The following is a 24011-nucleotide window of genomic DNA, read 5'->3' as shown; positions in this document are numbered from 1 at the left end:
TACACGTGCTAAATATCACACTATGATCAAAGTGCAGGCTATTCCTTTCAGCTACTGTAAAACTATGCAACACTAACAGTAATCTGACAGACAACTTTAGAATAGAAGTACAATTAAAGAAGTCTTTTCTCAGAAGTTGTATGCTCTGAAAATCTCCCCTCCCCTCGTGTTTTAAATGATGTGCAAACTTACCACCATACATCATTGAACTAGAAGTTGTAGAATGTGGTTATAATTAGCACAATATTACTAGATAAAGAGCTGTAAAAAATGTATTTATTCAATTACAATATTTATTTATTCCTTCATTTTCTGAAATCATTACTGCAACGATCTCTGACCCAAACGAAGACTTAAATCTTTAACCTTAACATGACACTGATTTATCTGTGTACTCAAATGCTAACCCCAAAATATGTAACAAAGGGAGAGAAGGGAAGGAAGGGAAGAAGCACGTTGATAAAGCACAGCCATTTATGCAATTCTGATGATTTTTTGCCCTCTTTCTCCTCTTCTCCATACTGTCCCTGACAACTAAAAGCCAATGAAAGCAGTGACAATCCTAATGCATAGCTGAGGAACTTACCATGCTACTACTCCTCATTCGTTACACAAGATATACATACACTACATATACCAGCCTTTCCTTTTGCTGGAAATGTTCCTTTGATGAAAAGGCATTATTTTGTTAGGCTGATGCCATGATAACTTTCCTATTAATACTTCTTTTGAAGTTTCTCAGATCTTTTTAATTGACATACTTCAAGTACACATGTGGTTAAGAAAAAAAATAAAAAAAATCAAACATTACTTATCATATAGTCATAAATGATACATCACAGTTGTCTGGCTGTAGTCTGAATAGGAGATAATTGCAATAATGTAGATAATACTGAATGGCAGTTGGCTAAATGACTCCTTTATGGCAATGTCTGTAGATTAAATACGTGTAATCCTTCAGAAAATTCCTGCCTTAGATCCTGTGTGTATTTACAGCTTCCGAACTGTTCCAAGCCAGGTAAAGTATTTTTTGCATCTGAGTATATACCTTGTTGTGTTTTGTATTACAGTACTGTAAATATTCCTTACCCATGTGTGGCTCTTTCACTATCTACACATCTGTTTGCAACACTGAAAACCTCTTTAGGCATACTGGATGTCTTGAGCAGGATAAATCAACTGAGACAGCCTCAAATGACCTGAGAACTTTCTGAGTACTAAACTATGTAATTTAGATAGCCTTACGGAACTATTCCAGTTACCACAGCTTTCCTGGACTGCCCTGTGGGTATCAGAATTTCTGCAGTGCTGTGATTTCACTCTAGGCATGCTTCCCAAACCAGAAGGGTTCCAGAAAGCAGCCTCTGGCAATCTTCCTTAATTCCTCCACTTGGGAAAGTCTCATCTTGCCAGATTTGGGGCATTATGATAAATTTATACCATTCCAGACAATTTAGCCAACAAAAAGCAACAGGAAGAGATGAGAGATTTTTATTTTGCTGTCAGGAAGTATCTCTCTCTTAGAAACGGTACTGTTAAGAAATCTTTTCTACCGTTTTAGTAGGTAACACATGCTAGCATCCTACAAATGCTCATATGTCTAGAGAAATACAAGTTGTTAAATACCTTACGTTATTATTAAACAGAAAAAAGAAAAAAAAAACACCACCAAACCACCTACATATGCCTTTTTTTTTTTTTCCTTATACTTCGAAAAAATGGAAAACACTTAGGTCAACACAGCTTTTTGAAACAAGTTTCTTTGCACCAAGCAACTGCTTTCCCCATGTGGTCACTCACCAATATTTATAAGGGAAGGTCACTTTGAATGCCACCAGCAGATGAAAAAACAGGAGGGAAGCAGGGTTTTTGTGTCTTCACTGAGCTGGCTGATTCTGCCAAAGTGATAGCCGACATTGACATTACACAAGGGAAAGGTTGTCGTAGTCTCACAGTCCCAGCTCTGCTGCAGAAACAAAACCAGAAAGAAAAACATATGTGTAGACTTTTCAAATAAAAGTAATGCCAAAACATTAAAACTCTGATCTCTGGAATATAAATAAGGCTTTAATCTTGGCTTTGAAACAGTTATCACAAATCTACTTTAAAAACAAGATTTAAAAAGACCCCTAAGAAATTGAATATCCTTCTGTAAAATTAATCAATCACTTTGAGGGTTTAGTGGAAGGAAATGGCCGTAAACATCTTATGTACTCAGCTGGTGGTAGAAGGCAGACAGAAATGACAATTCTGTTAAAAACAGGGAAAAGCTGAGATTTGAAGTGAAGATTGTATGCAGAGTATGTGGCGGGAAATGACAGGGAATTTTATCGGTGCACATGGCCTAAGGAAAACTTAAGGGAAAGGTGAAGGATTAATGAGGGATTCCTATTTATTTATTTATTATATTTTTCTAGCATCTGTGTGAATTATTACCTATACACCTGATACGTCCTAAAAGAAAAAACTGTGATGAATAAATAAACAGCTCTAGAAATCTTCAATAGGGTCCTTTACCTTGCAGGGAATATTATCATTGGCTTTTGATACAATTTCTGCTGCAGGGAAAGACTTTCAAAGCTCAGAATGCTGAAGTATTGCCAGGCGCTCAAAGACCCCCTGCTGTGCGCGTCAAACTAAGAAATCTCTCTGAACTTGTCGAATTAAAAGTCATCTCTCTCTCTCTGCAACCCCTGCATGAGCTGGGAAGCTCTGTCCTCATTTTTTTAGGCCTTCCACGATAAACAAATGGAGCCTGGAGCATCTTTATTCTTTTCAGGCACATAATTAAAATTCTTTAAAAAATATAATTGAAGGCAATGAATTTCAAAAGGAGGTTCTAGTTAACAACGAGGCTAGAACAGTTTGAGGAGACCATATTGCTTTACCATTCAATTGTGTTTCAAAGGTAGAAGCAAAACAGCTTGTTAAGATTCTGGGTAAGTGTCTTTTATTTATTTATTTTGTTTGTACATCAAGAGGTTGCTCCAAACTTAAACATCTCAGCAGGATTTATGCTTTCTGGAATGTCATAAAACTTAATTACTGAAACAGCAAAGAGGAGTATACTATTAAAATATGAACAAAGAAAAAAGTATTCATGGTTTCTTAAAATCATTATTTATATATCCCCTAAAAAATTAAAGAATGTATTTATTGAAGAATTTGTATTTTCTTGGCAAGACTCCTTCATTCATCCAAACCACTGTAAATATTCACAACCTTGCAAGTTTATGAATCTGATAATGCATAAAACACTAATTTTCTGTGATCATTATTGCTGTGAAACATTGCAATGATTACTTCTACTAGGTATTTTTGAGGTCGTCTAGAAAACAGTAAGTACTGCTAGAATGAAATTTCAAATTAATAAAAAAAGGAATGGAAAAACACCTCTCTGGATTTGGATACCAGGAATTACTGCACAACATTAACTAAAAGGTAGTACAAGACAAGACTGTTTCAGAAGGTCATCTCTAAAGTCACTGCCTACAGAGTTTAAAATCTAAACCCAATGCTACTCAATATCTCTTTTAGGGTGACTTAGCATCCCTCTCTGCAGAAAGAATAAAAGGTTCATTTCACCTGTTCTTTTTTGTTTGTGTTTGTTTTATATTTCCATACTGTGTTTTAAAGTGGTATTTCTGGCTATAAATGACCACTGGAGATGTATTATTTTTAGGGATTTTCCCTAGAGAGACTGAAGATTGAGATCTTTTAAGGAAAACTACAATTATTTTAGCATTAAACCCAGAAAGGACCGCATAGCAAAGCAGCACCATTTCCATGACTTCTGAGCAGCACTCTACTTCTCCTAGTTAGGGTGCCTCTGGGAGAGGTGAGACAGCACACCTGCTTTTTCACCCCTGGAGGCATGGGCGGGGGGGAAGTAGGAGGCAGATGGGTCAGCGCCACACATATTCTGTGGGGTCAAGAATTGTTCTGACTGGCAGAAAGGTGCAAACAGGACCCAGGAAGATCCACAGCGAGAGGCAATACCACTGGAGATCTAGTAGGAGCAAATGGTGGTTTTATCTATGCTACCCAACAATAGCTCTGAAACAGTAAATTTTTCATCCACACTATTTAAGTAATTTATTTCCTAGGGTCTCTCTCTCTCTCTCTCTCTGTTTGTTGTTGTTTTTGAGGAAAATCTGATACAGCATAGGGAATAGCCCATTCCAGGACCACACTGAAAAGGCAGTACAGAGTGCACCAACAGCGCTCCAAGTTTGTACACCAAGTTTGGTCTTTATTTTCTGCAGTTGTCTAGCATTATCTCGGCAGGCTTTAGATGCTCAGATTCACATGTGACTTCACACCACACCTAGAATATGCAACATACAGCTGCACGCACATAGTACTTTCATAGACCGCACAGAGCCTACCCATTATGCTCTGAACTGGACAAAATATGCAACCAGTAACGATCATATCTCAGATCCAGCTAGAAACCACCTTGGCACACGCTGCGCAGCACGACCAAAGGCTACGTCACATGCTCCTACCAGTGAGCTGTCTACCAAGGTGCAGACTGCTCCTACAAACAGCCAAAAATTAAGGCAGTCCCCACTCTGCCTTTTTTCATCCCAGTATCACTACCGGGAGAAAAAAGTGAACAACCTGGCCTTCCCTTTAGACATGCTAAAGGGGATTTATGAAAGCATAACTATCAGTTCTAATTGTGTAACTATCTCAATTGCCATGAAAGCAACAAAAAGCATAGGCATAATTTACAACAGAACAAAAACATAAATCAGAAAAAAATCAACAAAAAACATAAAGCAAACATACACAAATGAGTATCTTCAAGCTAATTTTTACTACAAAACTGAATTAATGAAAGTACTGTGATTATAAATAGACTGTAGAGATAGCCAAAGAGATTATAAAAATAATTTGTTCTCTTTAGAATGTGAGGGACACTAGACAAAAAGCACGATAACAAAGAGACTGCATCTGATGTTTTAAGAAAAAAATACTGTGGCTCAGCATGAGTATTTAGTATCTGTTTGCAGAACGAGTAAAGGTTTCTTTAAGTTCACTGAGCACTCACTGTAAAGTTTAGGGAAGATCAGTAGCTTAGACAAAAGAGGCTAGTGAAATATGATCCACATCTATGAACAAAACTGATCAAAGTCTACGTGGCTGCCAGAGTGTCTTCAGTTTATTCCACTGCCATACACATATTACTTGATTGAAAAGTGTGGAGATATAAAGCACCCAGGTTTCTCTCTACTGTCACTGGGCCTGAAATTCTCATTTGTTATGTCTGACTTCCCTTATTGATTTCTTTTTCCTAAGCATCAGTAACTGAAGTCATTTTTTTTTCATGTTTGGGAACACATTTACATCAGAATAAATTCTTAGTAATTCTCTTCTCCCCTCCATGCTCAGATTATTATTTTAAAAGCTGCAATAACTGAAAATTATCTGTATTATTCAAAATTATCCAGTTTATATGTTAATATCGTGACAGTCACGTTACACAGTCATGTGCATGTCATACACTCATACATTTCTTGAGGATCTCAGACACTTTCCTTAGTACATGGAGAAAAGAAATAATCTCTTTTCATACCACTGTCACATAAGAGGTTAACATGAATAATTTCATAGAACAATTCCTTTAAAAAACATTCTCTGCTTATAAACATCTACCTATTATACAACATGAAACTAGTATATAACTCAGGTCAAAAAAAAAAATATATATATATTTATAGCAGAAGCCTCAAAGATACAGTTTTGATCCAGTAGTTCAGAGTACTGTAGATAAAACTGTTGACAGGTGTTACCTTGATAATTTGACATAAAGTACTGCTATTTCAGAAGATGGCAGAAGAGGGAGTAAGTGAATGTAAACCCAGATTACATGCTCAAACCGAAGTACAAGAGCAAGGCAATGCAGAGTATTTCAGCAGTTCTTCATCCTTTCCAGAAGAGCCTGGATTTCTCTTTGCTATACTGTACACAGTCAGAATATATCAGAATTTTAGATTTTTACAGACTGGAATGCTCTTTAATATTCATGTGCCTTGATTGCATAGATTAATACTTATTCATGTGCTTTCCACTGTGCTCTTAGATCATATATTCTGTAATTACAACAAAAAATAACTTACATATTAGATTTACTGTAGAGAGAAAACAGAACCAATGAGGCACAGAGGGAGGAACTCTTTAGTGAGGTTTGCTATGTGACAAGCTGTATAGACAGAATTAAAAATATTAAGTGGATGCTTAACCTCATTAACAGGTTCAGTCTCTCACATTAGTACCGACTTTAGTGTTTCATGTGAGGTAGTTATCAAAAAATAGCTCAAAAAAAGTTCCAAGAACTATTTCATGCTGCTTTTGGCCCCCCCACCCCCATGGCTCTAGGCAATACGGCCCTCTCCCTAGAAATACTGAATATTAAAAATTATCTCAGGTGCTTGAAAATTTCACTTACCATATATTTTGGCTGAGATATTAACAGATGGTTATGAGAAAAATAAATAATCAGTAAAATAGACACGTCTGGTTCAATTTGAATGCTATTATGCTAATAATAATTATGCTAAATCCAGCTATTAGGCCCAAGGTTCTAGAACTAAGTTCAGAGCAGGAAAGGAAAAAAACTACTTCTTTTCTAGTAATTGTCCTTATATCGATATTGCAGTTACTAATACCATGAACTAAAACTGAATGAAATCTTTCTGATGATCTTTTTAGAGGACCTATTAAGCTAGTACAGCATCATAAGCAGGTACATATGAGAGACTCCAGCAAACCTGATCCCTTCTCTCCGCATAAGCAAAGAAAGGAATTGCTAACACTTGGCAGAAAAATATAAACCTATGCCAACAGGACTCATTCCCATATCCTGATGTACTGGCTGCTTTCACTGGGTTGCTATTCTTCCATGAATATCCCTTCCCTAACACCTGAGTAGGGGCCATGTGGTCCCTAGTTCCTCCTATTAAGTTTCCCTGCTCCAGATTTTGCTAAAATCCATGTATCAAGTCTCATTCTGTGCTCTTCCTGAAAACTAACAGCTGTCAGACCCTTAAAGAGCTTCGACAACAACTAACATTTCTGCTCAAGCAAAAGCACTCTGTATCACTTCGGTGATGTGAACGGTGCTGTTTGGATATGAAAGCAGAGAAGCCTGACAGGTAAGTCTCTGCTTCATTTGTCATTTGCAAGAGAAGGAAACCCACTTTACTAACAAGCTGTTTTCCGTTCTTAATAATGTTTGATGCTGTGGTTGTTTACTCTATTTAAGATGTTGTAGATCTGATGGGGCATATAACCTTCAAAACAGGTGAAGAAAAACAAAGAGCACGGAACAGCTGTACTGTAGCTAAGTGCTTGCCTTTGGGGTGTGAAGGGACCCACGCCATCCCACCTACCCTCTATTTTCAAGGGTTTGTCTGTACAAAGTCCAGTGAACTCAGGCAGGCATCTTACCTGTTTGAAGTGCACCTGTTTGATAACCAAAGTTCTTAAAATGGTAAAAATCAATTACAGAAGGTTCTCACACACAGAGTCTTTACGCTGCTCTTCATTCTCATTCACAACATAGCAAATGGGAAGACAACTTATGGAGAAGGAATATAGAGATCTATCAAATACATATTTTTGTTTTTCTCTTTAAAATATGTTAACAACCAATGCTGTTCTTAAACAGTGGCATTTTTTCCCCAGATGTATTCTGCTATTTTTCCAGTCAACTTACAAGTTCTTTGAAACAAACTGCATTTGCATCCTCCCCTTAATACTGTTTGGAGTAAACCACTGATAGCACAGAGTATATCTGTCAAACTCTGCTAAAGAACAGAACAGGAACCTGACATGGTTATGACAAGCAAACACTTCATACCAGGAAAGAACCTCATTTTGTTGATTAAGGCACACTGTTAGAATGGTGTGTTATGTCTTCATGTAAATAGGACCACGACAAAAATATTGATTCTGAAATATATTTGCAGACAGAATTAAGCCTGGAGGCAACTTAGAGAAAATGAAACACTTCTTAAAATAATCGCATGTTGCATTGCACTAGTAATATCTGTATTTGAAAAAAAAAAATGGCATAAACAATTGTGCTAGAATTGTAAATAGTATTTTTTAATTTGGGTTTAAAATTATGCAACATGCTTATTTTGAATAACTAAAAATGATAGATCATACACTGCTTTTAGTGATGTCCTTTTATTTTAAAGGAGGTCAGTGTAATTTCCAGTTTTACAGAAGCTGAATCTCGGTTTCTCCAAATCATTATTTTCAAATATTAGCTGGAGTTACTATACTGTAACTATTCTCATTTCTTAAAATCTGAGGTTCATGGATTTAAGCAAATGCAGGGGGTTTAGAAGCATCCTCATAAACCATATTAATCCAAGAGAATAAACAAAGAAAAAATACCTATGTTTAGAAAATCTTAAAGTTGCTGTAGAATGCATCAATGACATTTATATGCTTCTTGGGTTTAAAGGATGGGAATTTACTATACTAAATATTTTGAACTAATTTACTAGATACACAGGATATATATTGATAATATCTCCTGTGCAACTACGGTTCTTAACATTTATTTCTTTCATCTCAGAGTATATTTCCTTTAACATCAAACCAACATCTTAATAAAGTTCTCAGATCATTTAGTGCACTTTTTTTTTTTTTTTTTTTTAACTTCAATTTTAAGCCATTCCTGGTAAGTATATGTAAAGCAGAACAATGTCTTTGTACCTGGTCATTAACAATCTGTAATTACATGATACTGTTTAGGGGCTTGGGATGACAGAAGAGAGCTTACTGTTAATAAGCTTCCTAGACATTACAAATGTTAGACTAGCTGCAGTAGGGACTAACTAGTTAAGGTCACACGTTGAAATTGAGCATGGCACATGATAAATACAGTTTGTCCGGCCAGCTTTTGCTATCACATACGAATATTGTTTTTATCTAAAACACATTAAATAGATTAGCACAATTTTGTGATGCAATGACAGTGCACTTGCAGTTTCACGTAACCATTCTTTTGCTAAATTCATATACTAATGAAGAATTCTCTCACAACTGAAGTGACTTGCAGCATACCAACTGAGGTGTTTTATTCCTGGGTATTTTTCAGTTCTACCATGTCATCTCTAGAGAACGAAAAAAAGATTCAAGGAGACAATACTAAACTGTTTTTCATATCATGTGACTTGCTCTTATTTTCAGTAATTATTACATGTTTGGATAACATTTCCATAACTAGCTCACGTTCACATACTGTAGATATGCTCATTGGTATTATTTTGGCATTCATTTTGTTTTCATTTCAGCTTGTCATTTTGTTTTAGGTATGTACATGCTCAAGTTTATGGCAGTAAGTATATACTGACACTTCATAACTATAACATGCTTGTCATAACTCCACATTGTGCTGTATGTGATAGTTTAGAAAATGAAGATTATACTGTCCTTTAGTCAGAACTCTGCTTGTGAGGACTGGAAAGGTTTCTGGGACCTGTGAGATACAGAGTGGTTGTTCTACAGAGCCTTCTGGACTCAACATGCATTGTACAGGTAGCAGCGAATGTGAGGACTAGCTTCAGAACCTCAGCTGATCTTCTTGTCATACATGCCTTTGGTGTGCATCTTGGTTTTTCATGTTCCATTCTTTGAAAATAATTTTCAGTCTAGACATGGCCTTTATCTATTCCAAGATACTGGAATGTATGAGTGACAATGCCTACTGGCCCGCTGTTTCACTTCAAAGTAATACTGGCCAAAAAGAGTATGTGCTTGACTGTTTTTTATTAATACAATAAAAGATAAGGAATATAACAACATGTCTATTTGTTAGTTTAGTAGTACTCCCAGTTGTGCCTGAAAGCCTACTGAAGACAAAAGGCAACATTTTACCTACTGAGCTGAAGTCACATCTGCATTCACAGCATTCTATGCAAGCAGGACCGTGAACTTTTATAGAAATTAAGAATGTGTTTTAATTCTGTGTTGTGTTTACTTTAAAATAATATAACGGGTAAATTTGCTATCTTCCATCTTAATGTTCCACTTCCATATCACAATCTTGTCAAACACTCGTAGGTTCACACTGCTTAGCAGGAAAGAGAAAGCAGTTCTAAAGAACATCACGAAACCGATTTGACTTGAAATGTAGTAATGAAACCAAAATTCTGTCTAAAACTTCCACTCACTTTACAGGAAAGTATGATAAACTCATGGACAAAATACATAACTCCATATAATAATTGCGGTTTGACTTTGAAACACAGAAAAGGACTTCAGGACCATCAGGTATGCTTACTTGCTTCTATGGAAATTACAGAAATTATAAACCTTTCATGAACTTCCATTTCAAGAGCAATTAGAGACAAATTAGTTTTTTGTTTGTTTTTCTCTAATCGGTTTGACTCCTGCTCCAGGAAGACAGAAGTTTTACAATGTTAGTTCGGTAGTATGAGACTAGTGTAGTGATAACTGCTGAGAGTCATTTCCCTATGAAGGCAAGCCTAGGTAAAGTCAGAACATTGCCCTAACCTGGTGACCATGCAACAGCCACGAAATAGGCACAGTTATACTCAGGAAGCAATGACTGATTTTAAAAAGGATTATCTGAGCTTCAGTATTTCCTCTTTGAGCGTGTTAATAAAATGTGAGGTAGAATTCCAGAGTCCCCAGTCTGCTACATCCCTTGTAGCTCACTATTTTTTTTTTTTAAACAGGGCTGCTGATTTTACATTCACAAAAGAATTAAATCTTCCAATAATGTTCATAGTCAAATGTCAGAGTTAATTTTAATTGTTGAGTCTAATCATAAACCATTTAAAATTAACTTTTTATATATATTGTTATGCCTTGCCTAATCTTACAAACATTTCAGATTGTTACTTCTAAAAATAGAAACCTGAAGATAGAGGGTTCTCACTGAAGGTTTAGTGTTGTAATTTCTCATGTTCCACAGCTGCATGGGACTACAAATGCTGCAAGCTAAGGAATCAATATGCTGGTGATACTAGTTTAGATAAACAGATGTTTTTCCAATGACAAAATAATCAGTGAAATGTCCTAATACGTATTAATCTCCAGCTGGGAAAACATGGACCAGTTTGAAAGGGAAAGAGTGTTTACTTAGTGCCATCTCTGTGGGAGTAATTACATGTAGGCTATAAAAGAAATCATAATTAAAAGTACATCTGAAATATCCAATCGAGCCATTTTCAGAGAACAGGTCATTTTATGTAGTATTCCAAATGACTATTTGGAATCGTACACGTAGAATCATTCTTCTGTCACATTCCCTGGCACTTTCTGAAAAACCACAGAGGCCCCATATAAAAGAACAAATGCAAATACATTTCTGTTCTCATCTCTGGGCTACTGTAGATAGTATGAAATATTTATAATTTTTTTTAGTATTTTTTTTGTCATATTTGAAAAAATAATTTGATATGTGTAGTTCAGAAGCCTGGAAGAACAAGTATGAATGATTTCTGACTAGAAACATCCAACACCATTGCTTCAGAAGTACTTCAAGTATTACATTATGTAGCAGCTTTCTTGCTTTCTAATTGTCATTAGCCTTCTGATACTGCTTTACTAACAATTAAATGTTTCTCATGAGGTACTTGAGTGACCATACCACCAGTATTTACTCTAAATGTTAGAACAGTCCTATAGTGGTATAAATAATAAGCACTCATCTACTTATTAGATGCATGAAATTTAAGCATAAGAGAAATTTCAGCCCCAAAACAGAAAAATTCTGTGAAATTAGAAGACAAAGACATTTTAGTAACTAGAGAAATAGTACTTATCCCTAATTAATTCTTATATTGTTCTTTTCATTCAAGAATTTCACAGCTTCATTAATCATATGTCTATATTGCACAACACTTACTCTGTGATCATTTATGATTCTATGATCATTTATGATTCTATTTACTACTATAAGAAATATTTGACGTACTTCCACTACCTGTATAAAGCTACCACAAAATGTGCTCAGTTTTTTTCTCCTTTCTGGAGAGCATTTTGTTGTGGCCCTTAACTGAACGAACCAAAAGTAAGCATTTCTGAAAACTGTACCTATAAAAAGCTCTGTAGAATACATAATATTAATTTTGATCCTTATTCACTGAGTTACTCGGGGCATATGTACATGATATAGTAGAGTGCTGTGTTCAGGCACTGCAAAGTCAGTTCTGTGAGCACTGGTATATCTACATGGCAGAGAGCATGCCATGTCACCAGTTTTATTTTTCATCATTTTAGCTTGGCACTGTACGCAGGCTAATTAGTGATGCCTTTAGAGAAGGTAGCTCACCTGCATCAAAGCTGCACCCTGTTGCTGCAGCTGTACTGCTCCAGCTCCAGGAGCAGCTCCTTGTTAGCACTAAGGCTCTGCATGGTGTTCCATGTACAGCATGTCTTGGTCTCCACACCAAAACCAAGAGTTTCAGAAGAGCTTAGTCATACTGAAATTAAGTGCAATTCAAGCTACTAAACTGCCTTGGCCATTTCAAACATTCTTGCCAGGATATAATGGTTCTGTTTTTTCTGTAAAAGCAAATTCTAAATCTACCCTTAGATTTAGCCAGCTAGCTAAATCTTAACATTAGAAACTGCACTCAGTCATTCAGCAGCTGGTGACTATTATTGACAAGTAATCCTTCTACTTTTAACACTCTGTGTTGCTGTTAAAAAGATGATAAATGTAATGGTTGCATTAAGCTGGGCTAATTTATTCCCTCTCATAAAAGTGCAAAGGACGAACTGCTACCTCTCAATTAAACCTTCTTATTCAGCACAGCATATCCAGTGGAAGAGGCCATTTCAACTGATACAAAGTACTGTCAAATTACAAGTTTCGAACCACAAAAATGAGTCACAGAAGTGATTTTTAACATCCATTTTTCTTTTGACCAACAACCACTTGAAGACTAACATCTCATTATTAAACTGACTATAAATAGTATTTTAAAGTAGCCTGTGCTGGTTTTGATTGTGTGTCCTGAATTACAGACAGCTAAAAGACAGTATCAATTCCTATTCAGAACACAACATTGAGGGATAATTAAAAGGAATTTTATCTCAACATAAAATCATGTATTTTTGAAACACTCTGTTCAACTGCTACTTACACACACAACTCTAAGTGGGATCAGTGGTAGATTTCAATGAGCTTGATCAAGCTTTTATTTTTTTATTTCACACGGTAGCCATGAAAATTGATTTCCCATTTTAACAGAGTAATTAATATACAAGTAGAAGCTTGGTTATATTGTATGGCCTTCTGATATTCAATGAAGGGTGAAAACCTATTTACGTATGTTGAATCAGGACAATCCAGTCCAGAATGAAAGCTCAGTATTTCAGAGCCAAATGTAAATGAGATAAAAATCACAATTATTTCCACAAATACTTTAACAAGTTATTTTGAATCATTACTGCATGCAAGAGAATTAAGAACCACTTAAATATTCTGTGGATGTTAATGATAACATCAAAACTCATCACTATAAATTCTTCAGCCAGCTACACATACAGCTTAATCATTAGTTCTTGTCTGAGAAAACATTTTACAGTATTTTCAGAAGATGAGAATTTTCAAGCTATTTCTCAGGTCTTATTTTCTAAATGTGATACTTGATCACACACCTTTAATGTGCAACAGATGCATAGGCAATCCCTTGTAATGGCCGCACAGGGCATTCAAGGAATGGAACTCACCAGTTGTTCAGTGACTGAGATTAGCCATGAGTTCTCTTAGCCAAGTACAGAATCATTTGTTCTTGTTAGCACATGTGGAACTTGGATTCTTTCCCTCTTGCTGATGAACTCAGACTTAAAAAATACACCAGGCAATCTTCACCTATAAATGGGAACTTAATTTAAGGATGTGATCCATGCAAATTAATTTCATCATTTTCTATTATGAGATTATCAAAATTAACAGATACTAATTCAAAAGTAGTCTATGTATGTATCATATGGTACATATCCTTTAAGGGCAAAAAAAGCAGATATGTATTTCAAGTGCAACACATTCCGTTTCATATAAAATCTTCACCTCTGCAACCGTTTTCTCTGGATTGTCTAGCCTCTCTAGCCTACTCATGAGTACTGGTAGTCAGAGAGACAGCGGTGAGATTTGCAACATAACCTATTCCATATTATCTCAGGAACAGTTTCCTCTGAAAGGTACTGTTGCACTGAAATGCAATCACAGCGTATTCTGAAACATACTTTTAAACTTGCTTGCTCACTCACTAAGACAAATAAGGGCAGAAAATTATGATGGAACAGCTCTAATGACTTTTTCATAAGATTTAAATATATATAAATTGTAAGTTATTATTTTAATTGTCATTTACTCTGAATGCAATTTCTGATATGCATCCCTAAATATTATCACATAATCTTTTAAACTGTAAAAGAAGTATATTTCTAACAGTGAATCACATAATCATTAAATACATCATTAGATTTAAAACAATTATTATGTAGTGGAAATGTAATTCTTTGTTCTGGAAAGCTTTACAAGAGACAAGGAAGCGGTATATTTCAAAAAGTGATAAAGTATGATACTACGTGCATTCTCATGAGATGGTACCAAGTTTCAAGGCCAGCATATTAAAACACAAAATACAAAAATGCCTTCTTTATAAGTAGGTTAGAGGTTGTCTTTTTTAAAGTACTTTTTGATTTTTTTTAAAGGTAATTACAAAACACATTTCACATCCAACTCATATTTTTGCATGTATTTTCATGTTTAAAATAATGTTTAATTCCATTAATTCTTTTTTCCAAGACTGCTTAGTCAAAATTCAGAACAGTTTAAATGATCTTGTCATAGTTCTTTATGTCAAATACTGCACTACTTGGGCATTTGGACTGTAGTGATGCTACAGCAAAGAAAGGGAAATGTCTCTGTAGTCTACTTTTTCTTCATATCTACAACCTGTTGGCAACTTTTTCCAATGTTTTTCCCCAGCAGAATATAGTTTCTGAAACCAAATCTTTCATGAGAAATCGTAATTTTGAGTAATTTCCTTTAAATTGTCATTAGATGTGAATCCAGTAAAGCAGAAATATTTTGAGATGGCACTGATCCAGATCAGAATGTCTGATCTGCTGGACTGCTGAACATTTTGAAGTTCATCTTTATGGCCTCAACTACTACCATATGCTATTTGCAATTCAGATGCCATATATCCCCTGCAATCAAAATGCAGCAGGCAGATTGGTTTGCTAGAACTCGTCAGCCTGGAAAATCTAAGGCTGGGATCTGCTTGACAGACATCTAGAAATTCATATGGGGTATGGAAAAAGTCACTTGGCAACAATTAATTCACTATCACTTCTAATACAGAGATTAGAGGCTATTAAATTAAACGAGGTTATAAGAGGTTCAAAACAACAAAGGAGTTATACCTTCTCACACAAGTAATTAAGCCGTGAATGAACTAGACCTATACATGTAAAGCAGATGGCAGTGGATTTGGAAGAGGATTCACTATGTGGAATTCGGCTGGGAGCTATCAATATATATTTGCCCTGTTTTTGTATTATTCCCTAGATATTCATAACAGATCAAAAACAATATTGTGCAAGACAGAGCTTTGATCTCCTCTCAGTTACTGGAAGTTTTTCATGTGTTTATGCTATACCTCAATTTTTCCTATAGCTAAACTGCAATGACAGTCCTGCTGGTATCCTAACAGAACGTAAGAACATTTTTTACTGAGCCCCTCTGTAGCTTTATTACAACTCTATCTGCAGATACACAATGGCTCATTTGAACACAGTTTAACACAAGATGTGGCTCAAATGACATACTCCCAAATTCCAATTTTTCATGACCTCTAAAACAGAATATAACCCAATGAAAAGTTTTCAATTCCCGTTTCTGGTTTCTTCCGTAAACAAGCTCTATCTTATAGCCCACAAAATATCTGAGTAACCTTATTATATTATAAGGTTATATTATATGTTATATTGTCCTATTTCCTTTATTTGCACATTATTCAGTGGAGAAAGAGATGAAAAAATTACAAAATGGAGTGCCATTACATTTTTTTTTTTTAGCACAATAATTCAAAAGACAGACTTTAAAAGTTCCAGGCGAGAGGCGACAGCAACATGGTGAAAAATTATACATTAACAAATCTCATTATACATTACATTGTTTCAGGCATTTCATTGTAAACCAGACTGCCTCAATATATGTTTAACAATGTAAGCCTTCACAAAATATTAGGTCTAACAGCTATGAGTGACTAAGTCCTATTTTGTTCATAAGAAAGAGGAACTTTATTGATGGTTTCTTCGTACTCAATACTTCTTCCTGTACATGATTATTTGCTAATTTTAAAAGGAAGGATAATAGTTGAATTTGAACTATTGGACTAAGCTCAGTCTTAAATTGATATGTCACCTAAGGATACACAGAATTAAAGACTTATCAAAAGCAGAAAAAATATATTCCTACTACAGTACTAGACGCACTGCATTTAAATCAGAAGATTCTGTGACAAACAGGCACAAATGACAACATGACATTTAAAAAAATGTTATGGGGAATATATATTTCAGGTAATCACTTTTGATGATATATATATATATATCTCACAATATAGCACATTCACATTTCAAGAGGTGTAAAACATTATGAATACCATTGTCTTTTATAAATGTTACTGTTTTCCTTAGCTCTTTTGAAGATTGTCACTTACATGCTATTTAGAATAAATTATTTTGAAATTTGTTAAAAATACTTGTTAGCTCTGAAGAATTAGAAAAATACCTATATATTTAATTTATTCAGTAATCGTAAATGAATCAGAACAAACACAGCATCTCATCAAGAACTTACTTCCATTAATCTGTATTTTTTATTTTGTATTATTATTGAACTTTCTCTTGAGAAAAAAATGGTGTCATGGGGCACTAACTCTTCATTTATTTTTTTTTCCTTATAAGTCTTTTAAGTTTGCTTCTGATGTAAAGCTATTGAAGTCCATCACAAAATCCCATTGATAACCAATGCAGTACCTCATTAGGCCATACTATTCCTTGACTCCCAAGAAGAGCAACATAAAGGGGATGTACTGTTTTACAGTGCTTCTCTGAATGAGACCTTTAGTGTGAAATAAAACAAAGATATATATTTTTTAAACTTGGCAAGTATTTGAAGGCACTGCTATGAATGAAAACACAAATGTACAGCACGTTAAGGGACCGTGGATCAAAACCCTCTTGGGGTTTGCCCTGAAGTTCTATGCCCAGCCATCTCTTTTAGTTGATCTTTTCAAATATTGGAACATTTTTTTTAACCATCTAAAAAAACCCTAACTTCAAAAGATCTGTAAAGACAATGTTATGTCTTCAAGTAATGAAAGAAGTTTGAAAAGGTTTCATCTAACAAAACGGTTACTTTTTTTTGGTAATATTTTTGTTACAAAATTTGTAACACTCTTGTTGAGCACTTATAATCTTTGCTATGTACAAGACACATATATCATTGCTTACATTTATAGGGACAATGACACCACTAAATGTTAAGATGAAATTTTTTTGATAAACATACTTCAAAGCAGAAATACCAGGAAAAATAATCCACGTAACCTATAAACATATATATAGCTCTAACATTCCGAGCAGCAATTGTCTAAATAAAAAGTGAAATGGAATTAAATAAAATTCAGAACATGCTAATTCAAAAGAAAATAGTTGTCAAGGTGATTCATTTGCTTTGTTCATACAACACTGAAAATATATACAATAGAACCCTTGTTTGCAAATGTTTACTCTATCAAAAACATCATTAGACTACACTTCCTAGACAGCATGCAGAGTAAACTAATACATAGAGTCTGCAGGTGTTGATTGGACATCTCAGATCAAAATGAGTAACACAAACAATGCTACATCTAAATTGTCCCCTTTATACTTTAGAACTAGAGTTAATGAATTCCAGAGGGACAAAGTACAGAAAATTTAAGATCTATTGAAAAATACAGGCTGAAAAGCAAAGAAATGGAAACAAATAGACACTACACATAAGCTTACATATTTTTTGTCAGTCTGAACCAGTTAAGTTTCCCAAGGTATTTGATGAAAGTACAAGCTCAAATAGCTTATACATAACACTATGTGAAACAAACGCACAGGTTTACTGCCCCAGCTACAAGCTCAATATCCAATATATTAACAATACAATGCTGCACAAGTCCCCATGTGTGGCTAGCAGAAATTCTTCATTCTGCTTGGTGAATTAATGAAGATATTATTGACGATTAAAACCATTTGATCCTTATCAACTTATAATGCTAAGAAGGGAATATTTTTCTCCACCTTTGACAAGACAGCCTCCTCTACACAGAGGAACCATAGAATTGCTCGGATTGGAAGGGAACTCAAAGATCATCTAGTTCCAACCCCTCCTGCTATAGGCAGGGCCGAGGAGGGTTCCTTCTTATCGTGCTACTATTTTGTAGCTGTCTGGAGACAACATCACACTATTTTTCTTTCCTGACACTTGGTTACGGTCAAAAGCAAATACTATGTAAGAATTTGCATCATACTTAGCAGAATTATGCCCATGGTGTTTTTCATTGACTGAAAGCTTAGGCATATGCCTTTAAAACACTGATCATAATCATGTTAAATTTACAGTTTCATTTACTATTATGTTAAATAGATCACTATGTTTCTTATTTTAATGACCACCTCATTCAACAGTGTCAGAAAAATAAGAAAAAAAAGTCCAATTTTACCCTTTTCTCCAACAATTTTCAAACAAATTATTCTGGATTTTAAAAATGATTATCTAGTAACATGCTTTAGAGACACATCAAACCACACACACAATACAGTAGCCCTTCTAAACTTCTTTACATCTCAAAAATCTAAGAGGTTCCTAGTACTGAAAATGTGTGAACATGATTATTGTCAGTGCATGGAGCTAACAGAGGAAACAAATGTGTGCCAGGAAATCTGCAGCTAATGTTCTCACATATTTTGGAGGATGCAGAAAACACAGTCAAGTCCTAGTTTTGTGGGTGGAATAGTAATGCCTTTTCCACTACTGAATGAAGTAGCTGAAAGACAGATATATTTTGCATTAAGTAGTTTTCAGTCAGTCAGGATATTTCATGTGAAAAACAGTACACATACACACACACACCCAGTGAACACAAAAGATTTGCTAAATTTCAACAGGATTCTTTGTTAGTCTTAACCTCTCTGATTTGATATCTTACTGTGTCATAACTCAAAGAAATGCATTTGTTTATCTGGCTATTCAATTCAAAATAGCACATATATCCACCATTTTTAATACCCACTTGTGCATCAGGAAAATCTGCATGACTATGCTGTAACAATTTTAGTATTTTAACACTATAGTATTACTGCAATGAATACCTAAGAAACAAGGACTATTTCCCTCTACTATGTCTTTTTAGTTGCGATTGGAAGAAATGCTCAAGTTGAACTAATCTGAAGGGTTTTTAGACATTTCACCTCCATTTTGGGGTCCACATTACTACATCAACTGTCACAATAGTATGTGAATACTTCCCTGGTCTCATAGAAGTCCATTTTTATGCTGTTTTTTACACATCCTCTTCAAGCAGACACAAACAAGATTGAATTGAGTCTCAGCTCGTCCTGTTTCCAGTTTGCCTCTGACAGCAGATATTATCTGATGTATATAAAAATGTATGTACAGTAATTCTTCTCTGGTGCGTCTTTCAAGCTTCTGCCAACCCCCAGCACACAAATTCCTGAAACATGAATTAGACTAATCCCCTTTTGAGCCCAGTTATGGTTTTGGCCTCCATAACATCATCTGACAATGTGTACTACAATTTAGTTATGTCATAGCATCTCAACCACAACCGCTATTCCTCTGGCTTAAAATTTCATTAGTTTCATTAATGGTCCGTCTCCTTTGAAAACCAGAAACAAAGTATTTCAGAACATCTGGATTGCTTTAATAAACCAGGTACACCCATGTCATGCCTGACATCATCTGCATGCTGTCATTTCTAGCACGTGTCATTACACTGCACACAAACCTCATACATCACTCAGGTCTCTTCCTCTTCTAACCTTACCTTTGCATGATTTAAGGTCAGGGATAACCCACGGCACACAAATAAAAAAACATATATGTAATTCAACAGAATTAGAAATCATTAGACATCTCATAGCTGTACTAGAAACAGGAAAGAACACAGAAGAGGAAGTGACCCAGTCTTATCTGTACTGAAGATAAAAACCACTACCATTGTTTTGAGGCATTACTGCGAACAGGACTGAGCGTATTCCTGAAAGGGGTAAAGAGCACTGATGACCAGTAAAGTTTATTCCCACTGCTACACTGGGTATGAAGATAGAGATGGCTAGAGGACCTAATTCCACTTCTTCAATAATCTCTGCAACTCTATTATTAATATATAGAGATATAATGACTGAGCATGCTCCCCAAAGAGCCATAGGAGAAGCAGCATTATACAGTGCAGGCAGTGTATGAAACTGCTTCCTTGGTGTGTGAAACACCACCTAACCAAAATGAACACTGTGAATGTTACAACTCAATGACCACAACAAACAGGTGTAAAATCACTGCCTGGACTTAAAAAGAGAAGAAGGAAAAAAAAAAAGTCTAGAATTGAACTCGGTATTCGAAGGAAACTGGAAAGGAACATAGAAGGAACTTTACTTAGGAGGCAGGCTCCAACACATCTCACATCTCATAAAGGAATTTCTTATTCAATTTTTCATCTTTTTCTTTCATTTGAATACTTGATGCAACAAATGTAGAGAAATTAGAAAGTACAGCAAGTAGTATGTTTATACAGAGGCAACCAGACAACCTAACACTGCAATTCACATCACTGGGGTGAAAAACAAAGACTTCGTAAATTTCTATCAAAGGGAACACCAAACAAGTGTGTCATCCAGTCACTGAAATCCACCTTCTACTCAAACACTGAAGTATGTTCTATCTGAAGCAATACTATCATCCCAAAGGCACTGACACTTCCAGAAAAATGTGAAAAATACCTCAACATAAATGCAGGTTTTTTTTTAATCTATACTTGAGAAACTGGGAGAAATCAACCTATGTACAAAGAGAAAGAAAAATAGCCAATACACATCCTGAGCTTCTCTTCCCAGTGGAACCTTTTTTTCCAAACAAGAATGCAAATTCTTTCTTCCTTCCTACTGAAAACACACAATCTGAGGTTGTGATTTAATTATAACCACATAACAATCTCAATTTCTGAACAGCAACCAAACAGTTTTGCAGGATAATTCTGACTGAAAATTGCAAAGGAGTAGAAATTGTGCAGAGCCTAACAACGACGTTTCATGATATAAAGGATTCTTGTGTGAGGGAAAAGCAGAATCAAGGGGCCTTCTGCAATTTTGCACAGAGAAAAATAAAGGCAAAACACATTATCTCAATATTTAAATTTTTGCAGTTCTGGAAAAAAAAGAAGAAAAGAAGTGTTAGGAGAGAGTTGCATACCATGGTTAATGGGATATTCTTAAGTCTCTTAGATGACTTACAAAGTATTACTGATTTTCATAATTCAATTGGTCTTTAAAAATTCTTATTAGGATTGCAACTGACTTGAAAATTTTAAAACTATTTCTCATAAGAAACACCACATCTTCTGTAACTCTTCTAATAATTTAAGTAGTTCTAGTTGCAAACACAGCTATGGTAGAAATTATTAAAAATTCGCCATAGCAGTAGCTGTTTAAGCAGTTTATCAAATAAAAGAATAACTTTTCTTTTTATATAAGAAGTCCTAAGGCAAGAGCCTGACCTGGAAGGTGAAAGTTGAGAGTGGCTTCACTACTTTCATAATATTAAGGTGAAACTGATCCAACTATGAAGTTTGCCATGGATTTTCTCTTCAGAAATGCAGAACAGAACCAAAATGCAGGATTTTCTCTTCATTTTGCTAACAAGAAATATGTATATTCTGAGTCATCATTGTAATTGATTTCAGGATAAATGTCCCAAGACTTCCATTCTCACTCACGGTTCCTGTTTACCTTTTTTTATTAAAAACAGACAAACAAAAAAACTAATTTTCTCTAGGTTACTGACAGCAATAGACTGAGAAGGAACAGTTCCAAGTGAGATATTCCCACCCCATAAAAAAGATGTCTTAAGCTACAAAAGGCTACCTATGTCTACCATTAAAAATACTATAAAAGTTCTACATGACTTTAGATGGTAAAGTGTTTGGAGGTAATTAAACATACAGAATTGTACCATAAACTACCAACTATATAACTACCAACAGTTACTAACAAAATTTTTATGTTTCTTGTTTCTCATCAGAACTATTGACTGATTTCTGCTAGACTCAAGGCTAACCATGTTGTTGTTCTTGGTGAAAGAAGTGACATTAACAGCACCAAACATAATCTAATATATTTATTGAAATAAAATACATTTTCTCATTTCCACGCTTATACACAATTATGCTGAAGTAGATATGATTTAACTATTTAGGACATTCTTTCAACTGAATGCTGGATGTCCTTTTCTTGCTTCCTGTATATGCTACAAGTAAAAAATAAATCACCTTTTTGTTGAAGGCAAAAGCAAAAAATAATCTTTCTGAATCCTACCATATTTCTGATTTCACAGCTAAAATTTTTTGAGTTTGTTTACATATATGATATAAGCCAAGAGTGAGAGAAACAAATCACTTTAAAAAACATCCATCCTAATACTGCAATAGGTATCAGTCTATTGACTACTGATGGATGCCCTGGATGAATTACCTAGGAGAGGACAAAGGTGACATCTCTACTTTGCTGTTCAGGATGTCCACAAACTGCCTAGTGCTAGGACAACTGGTCTAACTTTTTAAAGTTATAACTAAGAAAACTGGTATAACTATTTTAGTGTAAACCTGTAATTAAAGATGTGTTTTGAAGAAAACTACCTTATTAAAAACTACTGTTGGAAAAACACAAGTCTCAATAAATATGCATTATAGACAGCATTTAGAAAGTAATTCCTCACTGGTTAAGAACATAGAATACCCTCAGAAGGAACCTTTACAACTGATAAATCACAGAAAGGTTTAAGGCCCTGCAAGACAGCCAGTGAACGTGAGTAGGTTATAGATTGAGGAACAAAAATTAAAGTCTGTGACACAACTTTGAAGCATGAATACTTTCTAATACTATACAATATCTGAAATGAGGGCTATATGTTTCTTGAAGCTTCATCCAGGGCTTTGAACAGTTCTTGGATCAGTGAATAGCTTATGTAAAAAAAAAAAAATAATAAAAATAAAATTAATCCAACTTAATACAGGAAAGAAAAAAAAAGAGAGAAAGCATGTCATGACCTCCCTTATTAATCTGAAATTAATCTGAATACATTTATTTTAATACAGGATTTGTTATTTGTAGTCTTGAGTGTTCTTTGAGATTTAAAGATTGTTTAACTCTTTTTCTTTCAGACTGTTTCCTGCACGTAACTCTGCCTTTACAGAAGGCTAAAAGAAGTTCCAGCCATTGAATAGACTCCTTCCAATTTCTATTAAAAACACCTTTCACTGTTCAAAAATAAAGTTTGAAAGAGTGGTTCCTGATGCGTACTGGAATTATTGCCACTGGTGTCTGGTTTTCACCTTCAGATATCTACTGCTAATAAAGATATTTAAATTAAATTTCTATTAAGAAAAGACAACTTTCTAACATTGCATTTTAAAAAGTGTTCTCTTTTTCCAGAAAAGGAAACAGATGTCATGGTAGAGCCATGTTTTAATCAATGCAATTACAAAAGCTGTAGTAGAAATTGAAGTGTAACCCAAGACTCTTTTTTTTTTTTAAAAAAAAAAAAAGGTCTGAAAATGGGAAGTGATTAAATAGTATTTAACACAAATTATTAAAGTTTTTTTTTTCCTGTAGAAAAAGTACTAATGCATTTTATCAACATATTTGAAAAAAAAAAATCAAGA

The 24011-nt window shown here is 34.8% G+C and overlaps 1 protein-coding gene and 1 long non-coding RNA gene across 16 annotated transcripts in view; one reads left to right on the top strand and one right to left on the bottom strand.

Moving 5' to 3' along the window:
- TENM3 (teneurin transmembrane protein 3) overlaps window positions 1-24011 on the bottom strand; it is a 1343587-nt gene that overhangs the window by 814321 nt on the left and 505255 nt on the right. For 10 of the 15 annotated variants that reach the window (XM_066996182.1, XM_048078283.2, XM_066996188.1 and 7 more), the window contains 2 exons: window positions 13732-13873; window positions 1801-1966 (listed from right to left, as the gene is read on the bottom strand). The gene's annotated coding sequence lies outside the window, so the exon portion shown is untranslated. The remainder of the gene's footprint in view (window positions 1-1800; window positions 1967-13731; window positions 13874-24011) is intronic. The other 5 variants (XM_048078274.2, XM_066996183.1, XM_048078276.2 and 2 more) reach the window with 2 other exon arrangements.
- LOC106035164 (uncharacterized) lies at window positions 6491-23649 on the top strand. The gene is made up of 4 exons (XR_001206587.3): window positions 6491-6751; window positions 7041-7160; window positions 10204-10296; window positions 23511-23649. It is a non-coding gene; the product is annotated as an uncharacterized lncRNA (long non-coding RNA).

This window comes from Anser cygnoides, chromosome 4 (assembly GCF_040182565.1).
Source record: "Anser cygnoides isolate HZ-2024a breed goose chromosome 4, Taihu_goose_T2T_genome, whole genome shotgun sequence".
Classification (NCBI taxonomy): Eukaryota; Metazoa; Chordata; class Aves; order Anseriformes; family Anatidae; genus Anser; species Anser cygnoides.
This window is presented reverse-complemented; position numbering and strand designations above follow the sequence as displayed.